General features: G+C 38.4%; 1 long non-coding RNA gene across 1 annotated transcript in view; it reads left to right on the forward strand.

The window, feature by feature from the left end:
• Positions 1 to 20,995, forward strand: part of LOC102263853 — a 35,880-nt gene that overhangs the window by 3,999 nt on the left and 10,886 nt on the right. Inside the window, exon 2 of the long non-coding RNA XR_314212.2 lies at positions 11,463 to 11,508. This is a non-coding gene — a long non-coding RNA (uncharacterized LOC102263853). The remainder of the gene's footprint in view (positions 1 to 11,462; positions 11,509 to 20,995) is intronic.

The following is a 20,995-nucleotide window of genomic DNA, read 5'->3' on the forward strand; positions in this document are numbered from 1 at the left end:
TGAAATGGCCCTCAGCCCCTCAGCCAGACTGGCCAGGCACCCCAGTGGGGACCCCCACCCTGATCCAGGACACCCTTCAGGGCAAACCAGCCAGCCCCGACCCGTGCACCAGGCCTCTATTCTATATAGTAAAAGGGTAATATGCCTCCCAGCACCAGGATCAGCGGAGCCGCGAGGCCTCCCAGCACCGGGATCAGTGTGACAGGGGGCAGCGCCCAAACCCCCTGATCGCCCTGAGGCTCTGTGTGTGACAGGGGGCGGGGCCACAACCTCCCTATCCACCCTGCTCTGTTCGTGACAGGGGAAGGTGCCCCAACCCCCTGAACGCCCTGTGGCTCTGTGTATGACAGGGGGGAGCTCCCCAATCCCCTGATCGCCCTGCGGCTCTGTGTGTGACAGGGGGCAACGCCCCAACCCCCTGATCGGCCCTACCCTGAGCATGACTAGGGGTGACATCGCAACCTCCCGATCCGCCCTGCTCTGTGCATGACAGGGGGCGGCGCCCCAACTCCCCAATCGGCCCTGCTCTGAGCCCGACCAGGGGCTGCACCTAGGGATTGGGCCTGCCCTCTGCCACCCGGGAGCAGGCCTAAGCCAGCAGGTCATTATCTCCCGAGCGGTCCCAGACTGCGAGAGGTCACAGGATGGGCTGAGGGACCCCCTCTCCCCCGCGAGTGCACAAATTTTTGTGCACTGGGCCTCTAGTTAGTATAATAAAAAGAATGAATAAGGAAAGAAAGGAGTGGAGAAAGGAAAGAGGAAGAAATATAGGAAGAAACAAAGAGAAGACAGATTAAGCTACTGTAAAGTCGACATGTTAAAAACCTGTATCTCACAGAGTATATATGGGTAGTTATTTTGTGCCTCAGACTCAGGGAGACAACAAATACCTCCAGAGTTTGAAGGAAAACATGAGGAAACAACTCAACAACAACAAAAAAGTACATCATAGGATGTAAAAATAGTGCAAAAAGTGGAAAGAAAACATTAAAATGTCACAATGTCCTCAGAGAGATAGAATGTTTAATAAAATAAAGCAAGTAGAACAGAGATGAATATTAAAAAAAAATTTATTATGTTAGCTGAACTAAAACATCCAAATAAAAGTTTGGAAAGTGCCCTAGCCGGCTTGGCTCAGTGGATAGAGCGTCAGCCTGTGGACTGAAGGGTCCCAGGTTTGATTCCAGCCAAGGGCACGTGCCTGGGTTGCGGGCTCGATCCCCAGTAGGGGGCGTGCAAGAGGCAGCCGATCAATGATTCTCTCTCATCATTGATGTTTCTATCTCTCTCTCCTTCTCCCTTCCTCTCTGAAATCAATAAAGAAATATATTTTTTTAAAAAGTTTAGAAAGCAATATTGGGAAAATCTTTCAGACAGTAGAGAAACAATACAAGAATATGAAGCAATAGGTGATAAAAGAAAAGAAAATCTGAGGATCGATCCAAGAGATGTGTCCTTGGGTTCATGACTAATATGAAGTCTAGAAAGAGGGACCAGAGGAAACAGGGGGAAGAAATTTATCAAGGAAATAATATAAAAAATTAAAGTTGTGAGTTTCCGCATAGAAAAAAAAAGAAGATAAACAACAAGGTATATCATCATAACAATCCAGAACACCAAGGCTAAAGATGAGGTTCTAAAAGCTTCCAGAGAGAGAAAAAAACGCAGGTCACTGTACAATCTAGTTTGTCTGGAATAGCCTCAGTTTACATTTATCCTGGCATCCCACTTGCTTTGTTGTTTTCCAAAATTTTCATTTTAGAAACAAATTATTTCTATCAACTGAGGCATTAAAATTGTCCATAATGGTTTTATAGGTCTCACTCTGTATTTCCAATTTCTATTACAAGTTTTATCTACAGTGTATGAGATGATATGTAATGAACAGGCCACATGTTAGACCTGAGAGACAATCAGTGATTGCCCATCCTTCTCTTTTTCACTCTTTCTTTTTTTTAAACTACAACTTTATTAAGATACTAGAGGCCTGATGCACAAAATTCATGCAAGAGTAGGCCTTCCTTCCCCTGGCTGCTGGTACCGGCTTCCCTCTGGCACCTGGGATTCGGGCTTCCCTCGCAGTCCTGGCTTTGTCAGGAAGGACATCCAGAAGGACATCTGGAAGGATATTCAGTCTCATTCGCATATTACACTTTTATTATTATAGATAATTGACATATAACATTAGATAAATTTAAGGTGTGCAATATGGTGATTTGATACATGTATATATTGTCAAATGATTATGACAATAAGGTAAGTTAACACAATTATCACCTCACTCCTGGCTTTGTCCGGAAGGACATCCAGAAGGACATCTGGAAGGATATTCAGTCTCATTAGCATATTACACTTTTATTATTATAGATAATTGACATATAACATTAGATAAATTTAAGGTGTGCAATATGGTGATTTGATACATGTATATATTGTCAAATGATTATGACAATAAGGTAAGTTAACACAATTATCACCTCACATAACTACTTCTATGTGTGTGTGGTGAGAACATTTAAGACCTACTGTCTTAACAACTTTCAAGTATACAATACATTGCCATGCTGCATATCAGCTCCCAGAACTTATTCATCTTATAACTGGAACTTTGACCAACATCTTCCCATTTCTCCCATACCCTATCCTGGCAATCATCATTTTACTCTTCTATGAGTTAAACTTTTTTTTTTTAGATTCCTCACAAAGATCATTATCTTTCTCTGTCTAACTTATTTCATTTAGCATAAAACTCTTGAGGTACATCCATATTGTCACAGATGACAGGATTTCCTTCTTTTTATAGCTGAATACTATTCCATTTCATGTGTGTGTGTGTGTGTGTGTGTATCACATTTCTTTATCTATTCACTCCTCAATAGACACTTAGATTGTTTCCATGTCTTGACTATTGTGAATAATGCTGCAATGAACATTAGGGTGCAGCTGTCTCTTTGAGATACTGATTTTATTTCCTTCAGATATATTCCCAGATGTTCCTCACCCTTTCTTCATGCAGTGTAAATAATCTCTCCCTTTAAAGCACAGCATTTCTTATGAAACAAATAAAAAGCACTCTGACAAGAACTTCATTTTGTTAGAGGTAGTAATTGACATTACTCTGCCAGGCACTTGGCATGCCACCTGGTTGTGCTGTCTCTGCAAGGTACATAAAGCCATCAGGCTCCCAGTTGGCAGGGCAATGGGAAATATAGGTTAAACATTCGGAAAATATACTGGGAAACAGTCTGAGCTTATGCAAAGTAATATAAAGAGTTGCCTTGCCCTAGCCTGTTTGGCTCAGTGGATAGAGCATCGGTCTGCGGATTGAGGGGTCCCAGGTTCGATTCCAGTCAAGGGCACATGCCTGGTTGCAGGCTCGATCCCCAGTAGGGGGTGTGCAGGAGGCAGCCAATCAATGATTCTCTCTCATCATTGATGTTTCTATACCTCTCTCCCCTCTCCCTTCTTATCAAATCAATAAAAATATATTTGAAAAAAAAGAGTTGCCTTAATATATATGCTACAATGGTTTTGTCATTTAGTTTATGGCATAAATATAAAACTATCTTATTGTTTGATAAAGCCTTATTTTTATTTTGTAACAAAGGTCTTTTAGCCCTAGTTCATTGAAAAAAGTAAATGTTTAAATTTCATTTAAAATGGTGTTTAATTTCCATTTTTCAAAAAAGTTGAGGGGATGAATATATAACTTGCATTCAATGTTTGACAACTTTTCCCACCTGGATAAACAATTGTTACCATGATGTCAGTCATGTACAAACGATTCCAAAACTTAGTGCCCTCAACAACAAGCACTTACATTCATGTGTACGGTCTGCATTGATTATGATTTGGTTGACCTAGGCAAGACTCAGCTGGATGGTTCTGCTTCAGATGCAGGTTGTCTGGCTTTGAGTCTAGTCTACAGGTTTGATTTAATGTGCTCCAGATATGTTTGTCTGTGGCCATGTCTTATGGAAATGCAACTACCAAGGTCATGTCCAGTTCATGGATTATCAGAGTACAAGAACAGGTAAGACCTCACACAATGTTTAAGGATATGACTCATGTCAGATTAGCAAACATCCCCTTCAGTGATGGCGAACCTATGACACGCGTATCAGAGGTGACACGGAACGCATTTTTTGTTTGTTGTTGATTTTTCTTTGTTAAATGGCATTTAAATATATAAAATAAATATCAAAACTATAAGTGTTTGTTTTACTATGGTTGCAAATATCAAAAAATTTCTATATGTGACACGGCACCAGAGTTAAGTTAGGGTTTTTCAAAATGCTGACACGCTGAGCTCAAAAGTTTCGCCATCACTAAAGCTTAGCTAAAGCATGTTGCATGTATAAGGAAAGTGAATATTTGTTTGAACACTAATTCAAACTATCATCTTTTTCATTAAGAGCATCATACTAATATCATTAATCACATGACAGAAGACACAAATTTGATGAACAAGCATCACATCTATTTCAAAAGTTACTAATTAAACAAAACTGCTTGAATTTGACAATTTAACATGTGCAGCTGAAGAAAATGTGCTTGCTTATCATTCCAGGCTGCATGACTTTTCACGTAGATCAAATGATTTCTACTAAGTTAATTTTACTCATCTGTACATATTTTTTAAATGAAGCAATAGCTTGTGATGTGCTGATTTCATTAGTAGAATATGAACTTCCTAGAGTTAAATTATGCCAATTTAATACCAATGTCATTGGATGTTTTAAAAAATAAGTTACTTACAATAATAGTTTAGTTTTTTAAATTTAATTCATGGAATCAAAATAAATCTTATGAAATTTTATTTTATTAAAAGTGAAATGTCAGATATTATTAAGAATACCATTGTAAAAACAGTTAAAAGATTCTACTCTGAAGGTAAAATGCTTGCTTTTGCAATTGTAATATCATATCATGTGAAATTTGTTGAGGCAAATTAGGAAACTTGTGGAGCAAAAATGTAGAACTTGAAATTGGTTATGGTGCATACATAACCCATAATCACTTTAAAATAAGTTAGAGTAAATTCAAATTTGTAGTTATGCAAGTTAACCATAGGAAAGTGATGTAAGTCAAAAGTTACAGGTAAAGTTGACCCTTGAATAACACAAATTTGAACTGTGTGGGTCCACTTATATGTGGAATTTTTCAATAAATATACAGTCATCTCTCCATATCACCCAGTTTCACACCTGATTTAATCAACTATGAATTTAAAACAGTAGTTTCCAGCTGCAGTTGGGAATCTACAGATGCAGAGGGCCAACTGTATGCATCGTTCTTCACCATTTTATACAAGTGACTTGAGCATCCTCAGAATTGGCATCTGCCAGGGTCCTGGAATCAATTCCCGCACAGATACTGAGGAATGACTGGGGAGCCAAAAGTTATATGTGGATTTTCTAACCCTGTGTTCTTCAAGAATCAGCTGTAGTTTCATACATATACAATTAAAGTTAACTATAATATTTTTTAATGAAGCTGATGTTAAAACAAATAAAAAAAAACAAAACAAATAACAACGAAAAGATACATAAAAAGAAGAAAAGAAAAAACAAAGAAACAGAGAAACTATATTATGGGAGTATGAATTTTCTCTCTTTACTACCCATCTTCGATTAGATTTTAAAAATAATTAAACTTTTGAAGAACTAGAACTACTTTTTGATACCATTATAAATATTCCATCATAGTATTAAACTTTTGTTTTGAAAAACTCTAAATTTTGTTCAGAGATAGGAAACTTTTATGCAAATATTCAAAAGAAATGGAGCTTTAGACACTTAAAAATAAACAGCCTTTATCTCACAGTTATAAAAAAAACTTTGCAGATGAAAACATTATAATTTATTCTTACAAAAGCAAGGAAGGAATTGAACAAATTAAATGATGATAGTTCACATGGTGAACAGAATGTCATTTTGAAATCCTATAATTGTGTTTTGAAGTATCTCAACTTGTGAGAAAAGTCTTTTCATGTACTCTCCCTTTAAAATGAGTAATTTATGTTATATACCAAAATGGAATAAAATTAAGAAGACCTATGATGTTGCAGCCTCAACAAGACATTAAAAAACTTACAAATAAACAAAACCTATTTGATGTGTTTTGTCTTCTAAAAATATTTGAAAAAGAAAGCACTCAGAATGAAGGATATAAAGAGTACCTTTAAAATAGACTAAAATATTTATGTAATTCAATAAACTCCCTTAAGAATATCCATCATTGAGCAGAATTTACTCTGCAATTACCTAATACCTTAGCAGCTATGAGAGAGTATTTTCTCAGTTAAAAAAAATTATTATAGTGAACAGAGAAAAGTCAATTAAGGTTGTCAAAATGTGAACTTTATTAATCATCAAATATGTAACTTTTAAAAAGACTGTAGGCAATTTTGTGGGAAAAACAAAGAGCAATAAGACCATTAAAAATACATTTTCCAGAAATTTTCTGATGTCATATTAGATCTAATTAAAGCTTTAAATGATTACAATACATAGATAAATACCTATAATTGTTCTTCTTGTAATATTTTAAATATTCAGATAATCAATATAAATAAGGGTATTTTTTACTTTACTGTACATTAACATGTATACTATTTTGAATTTTTAGATAGAAGTTAAAAATGTTTTTGAATAGAATTATTTTATAGACCAACCAATCCTATATAATAAAGAGCTAATATGCTAATTAGACCAAGCAGCAGAATGACCATCTGGACAACCTTCCAGATGACCTTCCGGACAAAGCCAGGGCTGCTAGGGCTGGCCAAGGCAGCTGGGGCCACGAGGGCTGAGCTCCTTGCACAAATTTCATGCATTGAGCCTCTAGTGGTTCTCAACCTTTCTTGCCCTTTAAATACAGTTCCTCATGTTGTGACCCAACCATAAAATTATTTTTGTTGCTACTTCATAACTGTAATGTTGCTACTGTTATGAATCATAATGTAAATATCTGTATGCAGGATGGTCTTAAGCGACCCCTGTGAAAGGGTCGTTCAACCGCCAAAGGGGTCGCGACCCACAGGTTGAGAACCGCTGCTCTAGTATATAATAAAAGTGTAAGCCCTAGAGTGCTGGCATAGCCTAATGCTCACCACCATCACCAAAGGAAAGTCAATCGCTATGACATCACATTCCATTTTGTCTGTTTTGTGGGCTGCTGAGTCCCTGAACCCAGGCTGAACCTTAGAGAGAAACAAAGAGAAGCACCCAGGGCCAGGGTGCACCCAGTTATAGCTTGGTCCTTGGGTGTATCTTTTCCATTGCTTGTTTGTTGCTTTGATCATAATTTCAAGTAAAAACAAGTAGCCAAGTAAAAAGTCATCATTCTCTTCCATTCTTCAACCTGGATCAGCTTGATAGCCTGTTCTAGTTCTACTAATTTAACTCGAAATTTTGACATAATCACAGTAGGCCTACAGAGAAAGGGCTTGAGATAAGAGAGATAATTTTTGTTTTTCCTAGAGGAAGTTTTATTATTCAGTAGGCAATGTCTAAAAGTTTTCAAAATAAAAGAAGAGGCATGATAGCCCTAGTCAGTATCCTCAGTGTTTAGAGCACCTGAGGCCTTGATTCCCTGTCAAGGGCACGTACCTGGGTTGCAGGTTAAATCCCCAGCCCTGGTCAGGGCACATGAGGGAGGTAACCAGTTGATGTGTCTCTCTGACATCGATATTTCTCTCTCTGCCTTTTTCTTTCTCTCCCCTCCTCCTTCCCTTCCACTCTCTCTAAAAATCAATGGAAAAATATCTTTGGGTGAGGATTAATAATAATAATAAATAAATAAACAAAAAATAGCATAATAAATATAGTGTATAACTATAAAAGTTGATAACAGAAGAAACTACAAAAATGTTTGAAAGTGGAAATGGATTTTGGATTGAAGGGAAGAGAAGTTCACACTAAGTTTTGTTATTGTATTTAAGTTTTAAACTTTTGAACATGCATTGTTTTGATTTTTTAAAAACAAATACGGTTCATTTTTTAAGTTAAATGCCTAATATACATAGTGAAAAAGCACATTTTCCTTTCCCTGCCATTCCCAATTTTCATAAATCTCTACTTAAGCTTCTGATTTCTGCCCGTTTTCTCAAAATTTCTGTCTAAGAAATTACTAATTAACTATGATCGAGGACATGCAGACTGACCAAGATAATCTGAGAATGGCTAAACCATTATGAAGTTTCCTGTTAGCTAAATTTTAATCCCTCTACTATTCAAAATTTTGCTAAGCATATTTTCAAATATACAGTGATTGGGATCTGGAAAAGTCAAGAACTTCTCTATATTCTCATCATGTTAAAGGAAAACAAAGACCACCCTCTTCCAGTGTTCCACGCTGGAGATTAGACTTATGGGTGCATTATTATAAATCATGATGAATGGTGGGTGGAAATTCTGGGATTCCATAAAGGAAGTTGCCCCCAAGATTACACTAGAAATGAAACATTTTCTAGTAATCACTGAGTTCTCCTTCCTCTAGTTCCACGTAAACAAGTTAAGAATGCTGAGTGTTGTGGGCTGGCCCTCAGGTTGCTCTGCAACATATTGTCTGGACAGTGTTACTGAAATGCTCGTCATTGTCTGTACATTAGTCCCCACAGCTTGCAGGAGCTGTTGTGACTTGCCCATTCTGGGTGTTCATGTCTTTCAGCTGTTGTGTCAACACTTTAAGGTCAAGTCTCTGATCATGACCAGCCAGGCTCACTCTTTATTGTTGGCTGTGGATTCTGTTTCACTGTGCTCAGGCCTCAGATCAGCCTCTGCCCAAAACAGACTTAATCAGCAGTGAAAAGTAGAATATGCTGGAATTGCCAAGAGAAGTCAGTACAGGGTCGACTCAGGGTCTGGGTAGAGTTTCACAGCAGGTTGAAAATAGTATCAGGTAAAACAATGTGAGTTAATACTGAGGGCAGTTATCTATTGCCAGCCTGCACCAGCCTTCCCTTTAAGAGAAGGAAGTAATTGATCACAGTCCTGGCTACATTCCCCAGACTTATAGTTCTCCCAGACAGGCGTGGTTTCAAGTGGTTTTTTTTTTTTTTGTCTTATCTCATTTAGTCCTCATCACATCTGTAGGTGGTATTTCCCTTATGAGGGATTAAGTAAAAGAATGCCTTAAATGCTTAACACCGTGCCTGCTAATGCATAAAGAAATATTAGTTTACTATCATCACTAATCATCAATAATTCTCATCAGTGTGCTGTGATTATAAAGCTGAGTCTTTAAGAATCCTACCACTTCAAGGTACACTTTGCCCCTTTGGGAAATACATTTCCTGATTATAGTAGTTAATAATCTCAACAAATGAGAGCAAGACAAAAGAATTTCTCAGTATAAGTCCTAGTGACTGGAGTACATCTTGTGTCTAGATATTCATTAATATGACTTCCCTGGGCCAATTCCGCCCCAGTCTAATACTAACATTTTGCCCAGTAACCGGAGATTCAGTCTCACAGCTTCAACTGTCCAAGGAGAGAATGGGTTGCCTAGGTAGACAGAGGGAACACTTTTTTTCAACAGAAGCTTGTTAGCAAAAATGCTGAGAGAAAATTCAGGCATTAATTATATGTCCTTTAATGCTGCTTCTCATCCTGAGAATTTCTGATGCTAAGAACACGTGTTGATAACATTTTTAAAGAGTTAAAGTGAAGGCTCCATCATGTATTGCTAAGTGTACATTTTTGAAGTAAAACATCAAGACTTGTATTTAATTAAAGCCTTTAACTGAAAAAAATGTGTCTTAATAATAGACATTAAAAAGGAGGAAGTGGAAGTGGAGATCCAGGAGGTACCTTAGATTCTATACATTTTACACAACAGAGGGGTCATGTTCTAGTCACTCAACATAAACAATTTTCTCATCTTACCAAAACCTCAAGTATATTCAACACCCCGCTATCCTTACAAACCAGCTCAAAGAAATGCAAGGCTGAACAGGAAAGGATAGAGAACTGGATCAAGTGTTCCTCACAGTCAGTACCTCATAAATGATGCATGTTTGCATCCAGTGGGTCCCAAACAACCTCTAACACATGGTAGACATTCAATAAATAGAACTAACAGAACAGGAAGCACATTTAGCAGAAAGATCATTCTCAGTCAGATGGAACTGACCAATGCAAATTTCCTGGAATCCAGAAATTAGCCCTAGTTAAAGTGGAACGGCCAGATCCTGGGAACCAACAGTTCCATCCAGTCTGGATAGTTACAGGAAACACAGAGGACAAACACTGGGAGATGCAGAATCAGAAGATGAGCAGATAAGGGTTCCAGATCACATAAGGCAGAGAAATGATCAACTCCCCAATGAGGAGGAACTGATGTTAACACCAGGTCCACACTTACCTATTTGTTACTTAATTAACCTATAATGAATTGTTTCTTGTTCTCACTCTGTAGTATATTTGGCTATTCTCAATCATTTCTTCCATTAAAAAGCTCCTTCAGTTGCTGGTAATGACACCTAGAATAGTTGAACACCCAACTGACAATGCTAACAAAAAACAGTTTTAGGATGGTAGTCCAAGCTGGGTAGACATGACATTTTAGTAAAGTGATTTTTTTTCCATGAGGTTTAATCCTATCTGGATGTTTTAAGCATTATATTTCATATCAGTTTGCTCCTTTGATCTCAATACTCCTTTTGTAAACAGATAGGGAAAGAATTATCACACCCAATTTACAGATGACAGAGTCGAGCTTTTTAATATTTAAGCTACTTCAAGGTTACAGAGCTTATGTTAGAACTGAGAATAAAACCTAGGCCAAGTTAAGTAAAATAAAATCCCAAGACCTGTCCTCTTTATCATATTGCTTTCTGAGAGGTGCTTTTGCAAATAATACGTTATTTTATTTGCTTCTGGCTTCAAAATGTTGCATCTTAAAATCCAACCTGGATTTAAGTCTACTATATTTTGAATGTAATCTCTGAGCTGTGAAAAACATTGTGATATTTCTAAGAATCCAAGAGCTATATACAGTCTAGGAGAAAAATCAATTATAATGGAAATAGCAGATGCATTGAATGGGATGGATTTTTAAAATATTCATTTCACACAAGAAAATGTTTTAGAATTAGGCTCCATGCTAATACAATACAGAAAATATTAATATCAAAATAACCCTTCAGGAAGGAATTAAAGCTGAAATTTAAACCCAGTTTAGCCCTAAAATTTCTGTTTAGCATTAATTGAAGAGGCCGTACTCAGTCACGTTCTGAAGACTGTGACTTGTTTTGTCTCCAGACAGGCTAAGAAATGTAAGTATAATATGTTCTCCTTTGGGTTGATTGGTTATGGCGATTTTGAACATGCAGACCAACACCTTCAGATATATGCACATTTGCAGAAGGTAATTAGAGCCTCACCCCTATACTTCCCCAGCACCCACACCCCCAGTATCTTCTGTTTATCTTGTTTATCTTTTGTTTATCTTTGCAGGACTCACAGGGAGGATGAAGAGACTGCTGTTCGAACACATTCCCAGGTCTGAATCTGTCCTCTCTGATGTTTTGAACCAGCTGCTTTAAGGTTGCTGTGTCATTGGTTCAGAAAGGTTAGAATGGGTCTTATCTCATCCATTCCCCAAGGATGTTGTGAGGATGTCAACCCTGAGTGAGTAATGGGTGGTCTGGGATGACTCAATCATTCCATACGAGGAGCCGTAGGTGCAGGTCAGCAGGCCAAGGTCTTTGACTTCTTTTCTGAGTCACCTTTTAAGGTGCTAGTAGAACAATGACTTTAAAGGACTTACTGATTTTCCTATCCAGAAGAGACGTGAGGGATTATTGAATGTCATCCCATCATTTTATGGAAATAGAGGCACCAAAAGTGACGTGCTTTTTCCAAGGCCACGTAAGTAGTAGTGACAACTGGAATTAGAAACCGAGTTTACTGACACCATTTTGCTTCCAACTCTGCCCTCCCTATCCAGTCAAATAAATGACTTAATGGCGATGGGCACTGAATCAAAGAGTTGTTTCGATTGAACTGATGCAATAAATTTAAGTTCCTGCAACTAAGATTTATTTTTCAGTTGAGCCACAATGCTGATGAATAGACTTGGAGCTGATTAAACATTTTAGTTTCAATTCTTTCTGGATTCCTTGGGCTATTCTCTCATCTGGCTCAACCTCAAAATAAAGAAACTCAGATCATTTTATTCCTTGAAAAATGCAATTAGGCATGCCATGTGAAATGTACAGTCTTGTGTGATTATAGGAATTGTGCCATTATATCCTCTCAGCCAACGATGATTTTATTATGTAGAACGGAATTGAAGTCATGTACATGAAAAACAGTATTTTTTAAAACACCAAGAAAGAACAACTACTGTAAAGAATGTGATAACATCTAAGTCACATAAAGGTCGGGTTTTGGTTAATGCTTAATGTTCTTTGGAACATAGGATAATGGCATCTATGAAGAAAAGAACCAGCACCACCTTGAAATTTCTTAAGCACATCTCAGGGGAAAATATAATAGGCACACTGGCAATCATCATAGAATATCTAACAGCTTTCTTTCAGTTGGAGACAAAGGAATTTCTGTCAACAAAAATCAGAAATTAGGAGTACAGCTAATATTTTTTTTCCTGTAGCTCTTGGCCTGGTGTTTTAAAAGTCATGAAGTACAGGGGAATCAATTATGAAATTGGTTAAACAAAGGCATGAATGAAAACATGTATTGATGCAAAGAGAGAAAGTTAGATCATAAGCCTGTTTACTGTAAAAGTTTACTGCATCTGTGTATAAATATTTCAGTTAAAACCACTGGTTGAGTTTTTGTATAATCTGTTATTTCCAGCAGCAAGTTCATTCCTTGTTTCATGCCAAGTTTCTTTTAGGATTTCCATGTGCCTTGCATTAGCATTTTTGGCTTCAACACTACCTTCAATGAACCATTTACAGCTTTTACAAGAGTGCCTAAAAAATTAGGCTGTGACAGTTACTCGAAACATAATTTGATATGCTGTTCAATTATTTAATATGCTGTTTAAAAATTGAAGTGTGGCCCCTGGTTGATTGGTTGATACAGTACCATTAAGGTAGATTTGAAGCCCCTTCTAGACAATAATCAGCTGAGTCCTTCATGGTCTGGCTTTATAAATTACATTGTGTTCTCATAAAATGCTAATTCAAATCATCAATGTCAGTGTTTTTAAGAGTATGTTTTTAAAATATTACTAAAGACCTACATCTTAACAAAATAATTACTGTGCTAAGGAAATTGAGTGAAATGTTCTGTAAAAGTGACTGTGCTCTAATTCATACAGTGCTTCTTAATATATTTGTGTGCATTCTCACTTACATTCTATTTCCAAAATCTCACTAAATTACATGATTCTTTTCTACAAAAATATTTGCTGACCTACTATGGTTTAAATCTGTGCAATAATGCTGGGTCTTGAGGCAAACTCTATGATAATTATCAGTTTCTTTTAACAAATGACTATTAAACATCATGACAGGCGGAAAATGAAAGTGATGACCCTTTCTGCAATGTGTTACCAAATTGTCATTCTTTTCTGTGAAAACACACACAGACACACACACACACACACACACACACACACACACACAAACCACTATATTTTTTCCAGGAGTAACACAAAAGAAAATGGAAATGGAACTAAAGTGCGTTTTAGATAAATAGTTTTTTGAAGAGTATGCTGAGGACCTCTGCATTAGAATCACCTGGGGCACTTGTTTAACATGCAAACTCTTGGCTAGTCTCAGACCTAGGGAATCAGAAGTTTCCCTAAAATTTGAAAACCAATGATTGAGATGCTTATTTATTTCTTATTTCAGAAAGTCTTCCCTGATCCTCCTCAAAACCAGATTTTTTAGCCTTCCCATGTTCTTTCATCACCTCGACCTTGCATTGTCATTATTGCCCAGAGGGCAGGGGTTGTGCCCTGTTCTCTGGTGTGTTCTGAGCGAGCACAGTAACTGAAACATGGCAACCCTTTCAGAAACTATTTGTTGCATAAACAAATAACTAACTAGTATAACATAGAAGTTTCGCCATGATGAAATAAAATTGTTGACCATAATCCAATTTCCTAATTCACAGACAGAACTGATTTTAAATAAAGTAATTCCTTCCCAGTTCTACAACTCATGTTATCTCCATTCAAGGGAAGAGTGTCCTTTAACTATAATTCTCCAGTCCACCACCTTTAAACCTGAACTATCACCTCTGAGTGATATTAAAATATGTCTACAGCTCTATAACCATTCAAGTAAAACCTTTTGCTAATTCAAATTTAGAACTGAAAGTGTTCTGTACTCTTGGCATTGAGATCAAGAATGCTCTTAAGAGCAGGAGTTCAAAATGCAAGATAAGAGAAGTTCCATGTAATGAAGTGGTTGACTAAGAGTTAAGGGAAATGGAAGAAACCACAGACACTTGAAACCTTGCGTAATTCTTTGAAGTTGAGTCTGAAAATTAGTTAGAAAACTGTAATTAGAGGGTTTTGAAAATTTTGGCCAAGTATTAAAGAAAGGGCAGTACCGTATTTACTTCAATAAGTTTGTGTTAAAAACTCATATGCTAGCCCTGTCCAGGTAGCTCAGTTGGTTAGAGCGTCATCCCAATACACCAAGGCTGTGGGTTCAATCCCTGGTCAGGGCACATAAAAGAATAAATCAGTGAATGCATAAATAAGTGGCACAAAAAAGGATCTCTCTCTCTCTCTCTCTCTCTCTCTCTCTCTCTCTCTTTCTCTCTCAAAAATCAATTTAAAAAAGTCACCCCTTAAAGGAAGAGCATAGAGGACTGATTTAGGAAAATTATCCCAGTACACCGCCCCTTACAATGATCTCACAAACCACATTTCTAGTATAAAAAAGAAGCAAAAAAGAGGGGGCTGCCTAGAACATTTATTAATTTAAATGATACATTTAGTAACAATGTTGCAGGCTCAGAAGGCCCTAGAGCACAACTCTCTTGAAATCAGCTTTTGGGCATCTTTTCCTTCACCTTCTCATTCCTAAAAGACCTGCCGCTCATAACAGAAGCTACTTGGTCAATGCTTGTTGAATGTTGAACAAAAACAAAAGGAAAACTCACACAAGGCAAAGGTTAGAGAGTTTTAAGTAACTGGGTTCATTCTATCATTGAAGCTTTTCTGAGTATTACACTCGGGTATAGACCAGTGGTCAGCAAACTGCGCCTCGCGAGCCACATGCGGCTCTTTGGCCCCTTGAGTGTGGTTCTTCCACAAAATACCAACTTCTGCGCATGGGCCACAAAGTTTCAATCGCACTGTACATGCGCGCCCGCACGTAGTATTTTGTGGAAGAGCCACACTCAAGTGGCCAAAGAGCCGCATGTGGCTCGCAAGCCGCAGTTTGCCGACCACTGGTCTATACTACAGTGTAGATTCACAGGGGGTGTGAGAAATAAACATGGACAAGTCCAGGCCTGAAACCTGCCTGTGGGCTAGGAGCTTGACCCCTGGGAAGACAGTAAGTTACTGAGACAAGAAACAAGCTGGTACCCTGCTTCTTAAGGACTGGTTGAGTTGCAGATTTCTGAGCAGGATTTAAAGACTTGGTCCTAGAAGATCAGTAAGTGGTTGAGGGACCTAAGAGATTAGAGAAAGTTTTCACAGTTTGTTTTATAGAACCTTTCTCCTTCATCACACCTATGAGCATCTCTCAGGCAGGGCCAGATTCATGGACATAAAACCTGTGCCCTCAGAGGGCTCCGCACCTAGATGAATGCTCTGCTGTGGCCACCTGAAGTTCTTCAGAACTTCTCTTAGCACATGCATTTTGTCAGAGAGGTTCCCTGGGGCAATGGAGAAGTGAGGATACACAATATGCACATCTGTCATTCCTTGTCACCCCCTTCATTTGTGATGCCCCGTGAGCACAGAATTATGGTGGACCCATGATGCAGGCAGGTTCCGCAAGACTGAAAGTGAGTTCAGGTAACATTTAAAACTGAGTAATCTAGGGATGCTGAAAGAGTCTACACTTTCAGTCTGAACCAAAATGTGCTTTGAACAGAAAAAGAGGGCAATGGGACTCTAAGAAACATCAACAAGTTAGGAATCTTATTATTTTTACTCATGGAATTCCCCTGTATTTGCCAGACTCTTTCACTGAAGGTGATGACATAGAAAGGAAAGAGAGCAATAGAGTGACTCATAGGTCCTTCTCAGTTCTTTCTTACTCATCATTAAGCCGAAAGTCAAGAATGTTGGTGGAATGTATGTAGATCAAGAAGTAAAATTAGCCCTAACCGGTTTGGCTCAGTGGATAGAGCATCGGCCTGCGGACTGAAAGGTCCCAGGTTCGATTCCGGCCAAGGGCATGTGCCTTGGTTGCGGGCACATCCCCAGTGGGAGGTGTGCAGGAGGCAGCTGATCGATGTTTCTCTCTCGTCAATGTTTCTAACTCTCTATCCATCTCCTTTCCTCTCTGTGAAAAATCAATAAAATATATTTTAAAAAAAAGAAGTAAAATTAAAACAGGGCAGCATTTCTACTCTTCTGGCAAAAACAAAACCCACATGCATGTATGAGCTACATAGGCGTTTAGATTTGCATTTAAAACTGACGTTGCACAATATAAAAATGAACAATCAAGTTCATGGTAATGATTTAAAATTTTAATACTTTTTACCTAAAATGACATTAAATAATTAAAAAAAACACCATGACAACCCAAGAGAGAAGCCACAGAACAATGGAAAAAGTTTATCTTTTAACACCTTCAGTGGCACCCTTCCCCACCACACACACACACACACACACATACACACACACTGCTGTTTCAACAAGGAGCTGTGCCTTTTTGTTTTGCATTGGACCCCTCATATTATATAGCTAGCCTTGCTCTCGGGCAAGTATTCCAAGAGGCATCATCTGGGAAAATGCTGGAAAGAAGGAATGCACGGCAGGGAAGTGGAGCCTAGAGTTTAGCTAATTTGCTTCCCAGTCACAGGACAACAAAAAGGCATTGTCAGCAATTCTGATAAAGTGGGCAGATCTAGCCCAACCGTGGTCGCTCAGTGGTTGAGCAACAAACTCAAACCCAAACCAGGGGGTCACAGTTCAATTCCTGGTCAGGGCACATTCCCAGATTGCAGGCTCAGTCCCCAGTGGGGGGCCATGTGGGAGGCAGCCAATTGGTGATTCTCTCTCATCGTTGATATTTCTCTCTCTCCCTCTCCCTTCCTCTCTGAAATAAATTTTTAAAAAAATGTTTTTAAGTAGGCAGATCTAGGCTCTGCTCCTTAGTTGTGTGGCTTGTGAGGAAGTTGCCTAACCTTTCTGAACTCAATTTGCCCATCTGTAAAAGTGAATAATAATAGCATGCAAAGTGCTATGAGAGGCTGACACAACTCATGCAAAGTGTTTACCACATAGTAGGCTCTCAACATATGATAGCTATTGATACCGTGATAATTAAGGGCCCTGTTATTTCTAAGACCCCTAGGACTAGGACTGCTCTTATATACTGTTGGCAGTCTAGGACTTTTATCATGAAAGGATTTGAAGACAGGGCAGTGTCTAAAATTCCACTAGCAATCCACTCCTGATTACTACAACTTTCCTTTTCACCCGCCTACCTGGAAAAGGCTTTGATGGAAATCCTGAGCATTTCCGTGAGCATGTAACAACAAATACAGGCATATTTGCACAAGCAGTGGGCATCTGGAGGGAGAGGAGGAGGACATTTCTGAAAGTGAAAAGTGCACCAGAATGAGAGCATGAATGAAGGGGAGAAGAAAGGAAAAAGCAATTCCCACCTTCTTGGAAGCTACAAGTTAGACTTGGGCTCATCAAACTGGGCAAGCCTGAGCAAGCCAACATCCTGTAACCCACTGGTATCAATTTCATATAGAATAATGGGTTGATCATTGTGAAAATGCCTTCACAACTTAAGGTTTAAAAATCCAACGAGCATTCATCAGAGACCTGTTCTATCTATAATACAGTGCTGGGTTCTCTGGGAGACACAGAGAAATAAGGAAAGATCCCTGCCCTCAAGGAGGTCACAATTTAGAAGGAAGGATTAGATCCACATACCTACCAGGTACAATACAGGAAAGAGTAGTAAGTGCTATTGAAAGAACAGAGATGAAGATACAGAGAAAAGAACAGCCATCTTTGTATTTTGAGCTGATGTGCATCTTTTTTCTTCACCCTTTTTGCCCCATAAACTTTTTTGTTTTGCCACATACCGATAATAAATCTACTTGTTTGTTTGTTTTTTTGCATGCACACTCTGTGTCAAACATTGTGCCAAAAACGTTCATCTTGTCACATCAGTTAATTCATATAAATACTGCTAGGGTGAGAAAAATGGACTAGTAGAAGCCAAGGATTTGCTCGTGGACACACAGCTAATGAATATTAGAGTCAGAATTCGAACCCAGGTTAATCTGAGTCCAAAGCCCATCCTTGCCATTTTGTTTTCATAAGGGCCCTGAGATTCCTCAACGAGATCATGTTATGTTCCTCCTCACTTTTGTATATACTGTTCCTCCGCCTGAAATGACATTAACCCCTTGTCCTCTAGATAAACTTCTATGCATAATTTCAAACCCACTTTAGCTATTAAACTCCCCCCCCCCCCCACTCCATCCCTCCAAAAGATGAATAATGCTCTATTCTATGCTTTCAGGAACCTACTGTATGTGCTGTTATTTTACTTACTATCCTGCAGAGCAGTAATTTTCAACCTTTTTCATCTCATGGCACACCAAAAATATATATTAAAATTCTGTGGCACATCAAAAAAAATGTGTGTGTGTTTGTTTGTTTGTTTGTTTTTGCTGATCTGACAAAATAACAGGTATAAATTTGTTGGATGTTGCCATTTTTTAATTTGACAATCTAAGGGAAAGGAGATCAATGCCCCTGACTTACTAGCCAGGTATTGTATGTTTTAAAAATTCTTGTGGCACACTGATTGGAAATCGCTGTTATAGAGAAATAATTCATTTATAGTTTGTCACCACTTATAGACAGTCAGCTCCTTGAAGGATGGTTCACATCTTTTTTTGTTTTTGTTTTTGTATATTTAGTACATGAAATTGGTCTCAATTTAACATAAATGAATTTTGGGGGGGATCAACAAATTTTTGTTAAAACACACTAAATTGAATATCCAGTTAGGAAAATTAGTATTGGATAAGGATGTATTGAAGGACTCAGCAAACATTTTCTGTAAGGAACCAGAAAGTAAATATTTCAGGCTTTTGCAGGCTATAGAGTCTCTGTTGCAATTACCACTGCTGCTTCAGTGCAAATGGCCATAGAAAATATACCCCAATGAATGGGTGTGACTGTGTTCCAATAAGACTTCGTGTACAAAAAGAGGCTGGCAGCCTGGATTTGGCCCTCGGGCTGTAGTTTGACAGCCCCTGATGTATTGTATGTCAACAAACTGAGATTAGTTAGGAGTGAGACTAGAGAAGGCCTTCCAAGCAGAAGAAACAGCCTGCACATATGTCCTGTGACAGTATATGTTCACGAAAAAGTGCAAACCAATAGGCTGATTTATGGTATCAAAGCAAGGGACTAATAATAGATATGTCTGGAAAAGTGGGGCAAGAGTATGGAGAGCCGCAGATGCTAGAATAGGAGCTTATTCTAAACCCAGTAGGTATTAAATCCAGGGAAGTTTTTGAGCAAACTGGTGACCTGCAGTGACTTTACATTAGAAATTAACCTGCCACACATACACTAGAGGCACATAGAACAAGAGGCTTGTGAAATAACCCAAGCAAGGGAATAGCGACAGTAAAAATAAAAAGGCCTGGGCAAACAGGAGAGGGGCAGAGGCAACATCGCAAGAATTGGCAACTGATTGCACGTCAGCAGGGACAGAATAAAAGATGGCTTTTCTACCCTGATGTCTGGGTACATGGCAGAGCCAGTAATAAAACCAAGAAAGGCAAGAGGAGGCCTGGCTGCAGAAAAAAGGTGATAAATGTGTTTCAGACATGTTAAGTCTGATTTTAACACTTGTTTGGCCTGGTCAAAGCCCAAGTTTAAATACTGTGACTTAGAACAGCATTTCTTTCCAAAACTGGATTTAAATCTTTCTGCCACTTGGCAGGGGAAAGACTTTTAAGTTCTCTTCCAAAATATACCCTTCTGTGATGTTTGATCTCTGTTTAATTTTTATTTTAAGTCCCACTTGTCCTAACACTTAGGAAGTTTCCTCTCCTTCCTTGTGTCTTTTAAGTTTCCAGTCACTCGCTGTGTAATTCCGAACCAATCACTTCGGGTTCACACTCCCTCCATAAAATTAAATGAATGTCATTGCTGAACATAGGGAATTTGGGTCCTTCCTTTTGACCCGGTATTACTGAGATAAGCAGAGGCAGAGTACAGTCCAACGATAAGAACACAAAAGCTTAAATGTCATGAATTCCAATCATAATATGAGTCTTGAAGGAAAATTGATGTGGAACATAAAACGAGGTCAGGAACTTGCAGGTTCTGAGTCAGGTCGCCAAATCTTAGTAGCTAGACACACCTGGGAGCAGAGTTAAAAAGACTAAGTCACGTGGTTGAGATTTACATCAGAAACAAGAAGGTGCGGAGCATCAGCAGAAGGGAGAGTGTCTGGGTCAGTCTTACCTGCCTGGTATCCACCAGGAAGTAAAGGGTGTCCCAAAACTCACGCAAGAAGTAATTTTGATAGAAAACACAGGTTTATAATTAAAATTATAAAATTTTTATTGATTCATAAAGGATACAGTATAGGGTTATGTATGGAATAGAATATCGGGTAAATAGATTATCATGTCGCGATAGCAAGCACCATTAACTGTTATTGCCTGAGCAGCCGCATTTTCGAAGAAGAGTGGTCCGATGATGCCTCCAGCCCCAAATCCGCACCAAACAGTGACACTTTGTGGATGGCTTGGTTAATCGACAAAATTGTCGCATTTGGGGTTCATAAAATCCATGAGTGATTGTTGAGAAACAAATGCATCCACAA

The sequence above is a fragment of the Myotis brandtii genome, unplaced genomic scaffold (assembly GCF_000412655.1).
Source record: "Myotis brandtii unplaced genomic scaffold, ASM41265v1 scaffold504, whole genome shotgun sequence".
NCBI lineage: Eukaryota > Metazoa > Chordata > Mammalia > Chiroptera > Vespertilionidae > Myotis > Myotis brandtii.